At 44.8% G+C, this 8,927-nt stretch overlaps 1 pseudogene; it reads right to left on the bottom strand.

Moving 5' to 3' along the window:
* Positions 1-8,141: 8,141 nt before the first annotated feature.
* LOC144511048 (small nuclear ribonucleoprotein F pseudogene) lies at positions 8,142-8,332 on the bottom strand (annotated as a pseudogene).
* Positions 8,333-8,927: the final 595 nt, after the last annotated feature.

Raw genomic sequence — 8,927 nt, 5'->3', positions numbered from 1 at the left:
TTAGAAAGCGGGCAGCCTCTCTCAGTCCCTCCCAGGTAGTAGCACCTCGGAGCCGAGTCCCGGATGTTATTGGTTGGAGGGTTGCGTTGCGATTTAGAGTGGTTTATGCTACATTGACAAACATCAATCCACCTGTATATAGAGACACTGCTGTCTCACAGTGCCGGGTTCGATTCCGGCCTTGGGTCACTGTCTGTGCAGAGTCTGCACGTTCTCCCCGTGTCTGCGTGGGCTTCCTCCGGGTGCTCCGGTTTCCTCTAAACGTCATGCTGGTTAGGTGCATTGGCCGTGCTAAATTCTTCCTCAGTGTGCCCGAACAGGCACCGGAGGGTGGTGACTAGGGGGGATTTTCACAGTAACCTCATTGCAGTAAGCCTACTTGTGCTACTAAGAAATAAACTAAACTGAACATCCCTAGTGGCCCTTGGAGGGCAGTCAAAGTTACATCAGAACTAGGAGCAGGAGCCATTCAGTCCCTCGAGCCTGCTCTGCCACTCAATACGATCATGGCCGATCTCACTTTGGCCTCATCCTGCCCGCTCCCCACAACCCTTCACCCCACGACTAATTAAAATCCACTCTATTTCCTCAAATTTGTTCAGTGTTTCAGCGTCCTCTGCAATCTGGGGTAGGGAATTCCATAGATTCACCACCCTTTGAATGAAATAATTCCTCCTCATTTCCGTTTTAAATCCGCCACCTTCACCTAAAACTATGACCCCCTCATTCTAGAATGTCCAACAAGGGGAAACACCCACTCTACGTCTAACCTGTCAATCCCCTTTAGCATCTTATAGACCTCAATTAGATCTCCTCTTGTTCTCCTGAACTCCAGCGAGAAGAGGTCTAAACTACTCAATCTCTCTTCATACGACAAGTCCTTGATCCCTGGAATCAATCTAGTGAGCCTTCTCTGAACCGCCTCAATTTACACCCTTCCTCAAGTAAGGGGACCAAAACTGTGTGCAGTACTCCAGGTGCGGTCTCATCAACGCCCTATACAGTTGTAACAGCATTTCCGTACTTTTATATTCTATCCCATTAGCAATAAATGCTGATACAAGATATAGATAATGCTCTAATTAGGGAGAATATCCCTTTTGTCCGTCAGCTGGACTCAAAACCAGGATTACTGAACGGCTAAAGAATGTGACTCCAGCAAAATGCCACTGTGGGCTACAATTCTTTTTTAAACAAAGAAACAGCTTGTGAAAATTCTTTCTGTAATTAATGATCCGGTGATGAAACCGTTGGATCTTGTGGTTTTCAAACACAGTGTCATTCAGGGGCTATCAGTTTCAGATAAAAACACTCTCCCGCATGTTTTTAAGAGACCTTTTACCCTGCTGGACTTTGTCTTCTTGAAGCAGTAAGTTGTCGAAATAATGAAACCATGTTTATTCCCTTCAAGCTTAACCTTTGGAGACTGTGATGCTGTTTTGAATATAATTTTGTTTTCAATACACTAAGAAATGGATCACTGTATCCCCATTATTGTTGTTTCTCTTCCCACACACAGTGGTGCACATATGGCAGACTTCCGTCTGTCCCCATAGCAAGGTATTTCCTGGAACAGGTCACTAGCCCGTCACCAGAGGGGTGACACAGTGGCGTTGTGGTTAGCACTGCTGCTTCACAGCGCCAAGGATCCGGGTTCAATTCCAGTCTTTGGTGACTGTCTGTGTGGAGTTTACATGTTCTCCCTGTGTCTGCATGGGATTCTTCCAGGTGCTCCGGTTTCCTCCCATAGGCCAAGATGTGTAGGTTAGATGGATGGTAAATGTATTGGACCACGGGGATAGGGCCTGGGTGAATTACTCTGTCAGAATCAATTCATCCAGGCCAAATAGCCTCCTCTGCACTGTAGGGATTCTATGATTCTCGAGGCTTAAGCTTGAGGGGTACCACTCCACATCAAGCATAGCTGACCAGGAGTCTCCCCCACTCTTACTGCCAGCCATTGACCTGTTGGAAGTATTTTGCAGGCTGATAGTTAATCTGTTTGGCCAGATTATGGATGCACTTTCCTTGACCATCAAGCCCTGGAGTAGGACTTGAAGTGGAGATGCTGGCGTTGGACTGGGGTAAGCACAGTAAGAAGTCTCACAACACCAGGTTAAAGTCCAACAGGTTTATTTGGTAGCTGAAGCTGAAGCTTGTGCTACCAAATAAACCTGTTGGACTTTAACCTGGTGTTGTGACACTTCTTACTGGGGGACTTGAACGCAGAGCTTCTGACTCAGAGCCAGGGACACTACCCACAAGAAACTCCTACCGTATCAACATACAACTAGAAAATAGTTTTGTATACTTATAGGAAGTAATTTTCATTGTAATAAATCCATTTGCACCTTTAGTAATCAAACTTTTTTTAGAAGAGTTATATTCGACTCAAAATGTTGACTCTGTTTCTCTCTCCACAGATGTTGCCAGACCTGCGAAGTTTTTCCAGCATTTTCTGTTTTTGTTTCAGATTCCAGCTTTTACTTTAATCGGATCCAAGACAGTTGGTGAAGCCAAAACCAAGATGACAAACCTTTCTTTATTTGGAGAGTTTATTGATAGCTTTATTCCCACTCAACCCAGTGTCCCAGCTGTCCCCTATTTCTATGTGCTCAAAGACAACTAATACCATCACCCGTTTGTCTTCATCTTAGCAAACGTAATTGACAAGACATTAACAAACTTTGGCTCAACTCGCTAACACTTTCTGAGTCAGAATGTTGCGGGTTCAAATCCCATTTTAGAGGCCTGAGTGCATAAATCTAAACTGACACTCCCTGCAGTACTGCAGGAGAGTATATACTGCGCTGTTGGAAATGTTGACCTTTGGATTCGATGTTAAATCAAGGGTCTGCCTACCTTACGAGATGGGCGTAAATAATGTCATGGTATTATCTTGACCGAGAGCAGGGACGTTATCCCTGCCAATAGTTACCCCTCAATCAACAATGCGAAAATAAATGATCTGCTCAGTAGCACAGTGCTTCTTGTGGGATCTTGCTATGCATAAATTAGCTGCCCCAATTGCTTCATTATAACAATGGCTACACTTCAGAGACTCTTCATTGAGTGTGTTATGTATGCGGGGCATAGCCCCTTTAAGAGGAAGGGTCTGGTGACTGGGGGTGTGGGGTGACCTGTCCAAGAAACCGCCCCAAGTACATTTCTTCAATAAATCCTATTGTCCCTGTGGCTTGCCTTTGGTGTGACTTCTTTGGAGCAACCTCTCTGGTAGCCTCAGACTTAACAGAGTGTAAAGGACACTGAGAAGTCATAAAAAGTGTAATAAATGCAAGTATTTCTTTCTAGATTATTTAAAATGTGAACACTCTTTGGATACTGCAACAGAAGTGCATTCTCAACCCCCTTCGTAATACTAGTGCGTCACAGACTCGTAACTCCCATTCGTAGAACCATGGGATCATACAGTGCAGAAGAGGCCCTTCGGCCCATCGAATCTGCGTTGACATGTGAGAAATGCTTGACCTCCCACCTAATCCCATTCCATGTAATGTGTTCCCAGCTTTCATTGCAAGTCGGCTAGTTCCCCATGGAACAGACTCCACCTGGAATTTGCCTTGTCCGTCTATTCCATTATAAATTGGCGTTGCCTTGGAATGAGTCGGATCATTTCCTTTCTGCTTACAAAGAGCTTTTATTATGACAAATTATAGGGGAGATAAAAAAAATATTGAATTGGACTTCTTCCAAGTACAGGAATGAACTGCAAAGTCCCTCTAGCCTTCAAAGGATATTCTTTTTAATCTGTTGAAGTGCGAGCCAAATGTTTTTCATCTTAAAATATGGACTATAATTTTGATGCTTTTTTGAAAAAAGAATTGTATCTTGTGGGGGAAGGTGATGGCCCAGTGCTATTATCACTAGACCATTAATCAAAAAACTCAGCTAATGTTCTGGGGACCCGGATTCGAATCCTGCCAGGGCAGATGGTGGAATTTGAATTCAATAAAACAAAATCTGGAATTAAGAATCTACTAATAAAACTATTGTCGATTGTTGGGAAAACCCATCTGGTTCACTAATGTCATAGAGTCATAGAGGTTTACAGCTTGGAAACAGGCCCTTCAGCCCAACTTCTCCATGCCGCACAGATTTCACCATTCAGCTCATCCCAAAGTTTGGCCCATATCCCTCTATACCAATCTTACCCATGTAACTGTCTAAATGCATTTTAAAAGACAAAATTGTACCTGCCTCTACAGCACGGTGGCACAGTGGTTAGCACTGCTGCCTCACAATGCCAGGGACCCGGGTTCAATTCCTGGCTTGGGTCACTGTCTGTGCAGAGTCTGCACTTTCTCCTTGTGTCTTCGTGGGTTTGCTCCAGTTGCTCCAGTTTTCCTCCCACAGTCCGAAAGATGTGCTGGTTAGGTGCTTTGGCCACGCTAAACTCTCCCTCAGTGTACCTGAACAGATGCCGGAGTTTGGCGACTAGGGGATTTTCACAGTAACTTCATTGCAGTATTAATGTAAGCCTACTTGTGGCTAATAAATAAAATAAATAAACTCTGGCAGTTCGTTCCAGACACTCACCACTCTCTGTGTGAAAAAAATTGACCCTCTGGACCCTTTTGTATCTCCCCCTCTCACCTTAAACCTATGCCCTCTAGTTTTAGACTCTCCTACCTTTGGGAAAAGATGTTGATTATCTACCCTCATTATTTTATAGACCTCTATAAAATCACCCCGAAGCCTCCTACATTCCAAGGAAAAAAGTCCCAGTCTATCCAGCCTCTCCTTATAACATCAAGTCCCGGTGGCATCCTAGCAATTCTTCTCTGCACTCTTTCTAGTTAATAATGCCTTTTCTATAATAGGGTGACCAGAACTGTACACAATATTCCAAGTGTGGCCGTACCGATGTTTTGTACAGCTTCAACAAGATGTCCCAACTCCTGTATTCAATGTGCTGACCAATGAAACCAAGTATGCCGAATGCCTTCTTCACCATCTTGTCCACCTGTGACTCCACTTTCAAGGAATTATGTATCTGTACCCCCAGATCTCTTTCTTCTACAACTCTCCCCAAAGCCCTACTGAGTAAGTCCTGCCCTGGTTCGATCTACCAAAATGTATCACCTCGCATTTATCTAAATTAAACTCCATCTGTCATTCATCAGCCCACTGGCCCAATTGATCAAGATCCCGTTGCAATCTCCACTGTCCACTATGCCAGCAATCTGGGTGTTATCTGCAAACTTACTAACCATGCCTCCTAAATTCTCATCCAAATCATTAGTAAAAATGACAAATAACAGTGAACCCAGCACTGATCCCTGAGGCACACCGCTGGTCACAGGCTTAACCCTCTACAACCACCACTGTTCTCTGTCATCAAGCCAATTTTGTATCCAAATGCATCTCCATATTTTGCATGTTCCCAATATATGCTCCCAAATGCATCTGCGTACTTTGTAGACACTACATGATGACTCCTCTAGAGAGGAACAAAGAAAAACTTGCATTGTGTTATGTCTTAATTCAATTCTCGGTGTTCCGAAGTGCTTCACAACTGATGAGTCACTTTGACACGGTGCAGTCAGTGGGCAGAATCTTCCCAGGCTTCAAGCGATCATTGAGGCCTCACACGCTGCTGGTATCTTATCAGCAAATCAATGTATTCTCCATCATTCATTAATGTCAATAGAGGAACAATTTTTTTTAGAGGAACAATTGCACGCAACACAGCACACAGTGTCCCAACAAGTGCAGGGTCTTGGGAAAGATCAGCAGTGATATGTCAGCAAATGTAGCAGCCAACTGTGCACAGCAAGATCTCACAGACAACGGGTGATATAAACAGCTACTTTATCTTTTAATTAGCTCTTGGACTGTGACGATCGCTAGCAAGGCTAACATTTGTGGTCCACCTTTAATTGAGAATGTGGTGGTTTCTTGAACCATTGCAGTCCACGTGATGTAAGGATTCTTCACAGACCAGGTGAGCAGCTTTTCACTGCGGTACTGAGATGCTGCTAAAAGATGAATTGCCTGAAACATTACCTCATGTTTCTATCTCCACAGATGCTGCCAGACCTTTGGGTAATTTCGAGCATTTTCTGTTTCTAAGTTTAAGTTTATTTATTGGTGTCACGAGTCGGCTTACATTAACACTGCAATGAAGTTACTGTGAAAATCCCCTAGTCACCACGCTCTGGCACCTGTTCGGGTACACTGAGGGAGAAGTTAGCATGGCCAATGCCTAACCAGCACGTCTTTTTGCACTGTGGGAGGAAACCACAGCACCAAGAGGAAACCCACGCAGACACGGGGAGAACCGGCAAACTCCACACAGACAGTGACCCAAGCCAGGAATCGAACCCAGGTCCCTGGCGCTGGGAGGCAGCAGTGTTAACCACTGTGCCAATCTCAGTTTTCAGTATTTTGCTTTTGCAGGAGGGAAATGAAAGATTAGATTTAGAGAGAGAGGAAAAAAAAGAGAAAAAAGGGAATTTAATATATGCTGTTTTTAATCTCATTTAATAGTTCACCATGAAAGAAGGAGTTTTCCAGCCCTTTCTGCCAGTGGGATTTTCCAGTCCCGTCGAAATCAATGGACGTCTGACTGGCTCGCCGCATTTTCCACTTCCGTCTCCGACTTCATGAGGCCATAAAATTCCATCCTCTGAAACTCTCCGCTTATAATTGTTCTCTTTCTGGGAGACTGACTGGCAGTCATTAACAATCATCATGTCATTAAAAAGACACCTACATTGATAGGTGTAGAGTTAGCTTTCTGTGGTGAGTTTATTGGGAAGTTGATGTGCAAATATTAAAGTTTATTCATTAATGTCACAAGTAGGCTTACATTAACACTGCAGCGAAGTTACTGTGAAAATCCCCTAGTCGCCGCACTCTAGCACTTGTTCAGGTACACTGAGGGAGATTTTAGCATGGCCAATGCACCTAACCAGCACGTCTTTCAGGCTGTGGGAGGAAACTGGAGCACCCGGAGGAAACCCACGCAGACACGGGGAAAACGTGCAGACGCCACACAGACAGTGACCCAAGTGGGAATCGAACCTGGCGCTCTGAGGCAGCAGTGCTAACCATTGTGCCACCGTGCAGCCTCATGAAAATCATGAGGAGGTTAAGGGTGAGTTGAGGTTTTCATGCGGCGAATGATGGAGTGGTTCAGATTGTAACGATTTGCAATTCACTTTGCCGAGCCATAGGTTGTTGGTCGACTTGCCAATTAGTAGCGGTGCACATCATTCAGATCCTATTACTTGGTTTAGCTCAGTTGGCTGGACGGCTGCTTAGTGATGCAGAGCAATGTCAACAGTGCGGGTTCAATTCCCGTACTGGCAGATTCATGAAGGCCCTGCCTTCTCAACCTTGCCTAAAGTTAAAGTTAAGATTTATTTATTAGTCATAAGTAGGCTTACATTCACACTGGTCTGGTGATCCTCGGAATAAATCACCACAAATTTGAGGGGGAGAGCAGCCTATGGTCATCTGGGACAGCACGGTGGCACAGTGCTTAGCACTACTGCCTCATAGTGCCAGGGACCCAGGTTCGATTCCTGGCTTGTGTCACTGTCTGTGTAGACATGGATACCCATGTCTACGTGGGTTTCCTCCGGGTGCTCCAGTTTCCTCCCGCAGTCCAAAGATGTGTGCGGTTTAGGTGGATTGGCCATGCTAAATTGCCCCTTAGTGTCAGGGGATCCAGCTAGGGTAAATGCATGGGGTTATGGGGATAGGGCCTGGGTGGAATTGTGGTTGGTGCAGACTTGATGGGCCAAATGGCCTCCTTCTGCCCTGTAGGATTCTATTATCTGGGACTATGACGACTTTGCCTTTACTATTTTGGCAAAATCTGTGCTTTTTTCAGATTGAAAACAATTTTTATTGGATTAACTTCCACCTGAATTCACATTTGAATATGGGCAGAAAGTCAAACTGGGACAATTGTGTGTACAATTAAATTACAGTTTGTCATGTACACTTTTCAGCACAGTACAATCCCCCGGCCTAGTCAGTGCAAACCTCAAATATTTGCATTGCTGAATATAAAACAAAGTTCTTCAAAATGAAAGGAAAGTTACTCCCTCATTTCTCCACCTTCTTCCTCTTCCTCAAGTCCTCTGATCGAAAGAACGTTGTTACACCTTTCTCAGACTCCGCCAAGGTGACCCGCTAAAGCACCATTAATATGTCCTTCTGTGTTCGCCAGCTGCATGTTCGTATATCCATCAACTGATACCAAATACCTCTTGCATTCCATTCCCCATTTTAACTTCAGCATCACTGGTTTGCCAGTTAAGCCATTGATGAAAGATTTTGGATTCAATGGTAAACTCATGCTGAGGGACTGGCTGATTGATGGAGACCACATAGTTAATCCGCTAACTAGCTCATTAAGAGTCTGAACTGGCTCTACCAAGTCTGTCCAATGATTATCTGCAATAAGGAGTCTAACAACACCAGGTTAAATTCCAACAGGTGTATTTGGTAGCAAACGCCACTAGCTTTCGGAGCGCTGCTCCTTCGTCAGATGGAGTGGAAAGATTTCCACTCCATCTGACGAAGGAGCAGCGCTCCGAAAGCTAGTGGCGTCTGCTACCAAATAAGCCTGTTGGAATTTAACCTGGTGTTGTTAGACGCCTTACTGTGTTTACCCCAGTCCAACGCCGGCATTTTCACACAATGATTATCTGGGCAGTGCAGCAACCAATCATAGAATCCAACAGTGCAGAAGGAGGCCATTTGGCCCATCAAGTCTGCACCGACCACAATCCCACCCAGGCCCTATCCTCTTAACCCCATCTATTTACCCTAGCTAGTCCCCCTAACACTAAAGAGGCAATTTAGAATGGCCAATCAACCTAACCTGCACATCTTTGGACTGTGGGAGGAAACCCACGCAGACATGGGGAGAACATGCAGACTCCAGACTC

The sequence above is a fragment of the Mustelus asterias genome, chromosome 24 (assembly GCF_964213995.1).
Source record: "Mustelus asterias chromosome 24, sMusAst1.hap1.1, whole genome shotgun sequence".
Classification (NCBI taxonomy): Eukaryota; Metazoa; Chordata; class Chondrichthyes; order Carcharhiniformes; family Triakidae; genus Mustelus; species Mustelus asterias.
Note: the sequence above shows the minus strand (reverse complement) of the source record. Positions and strands in the feature narration are given on the sequence as shown.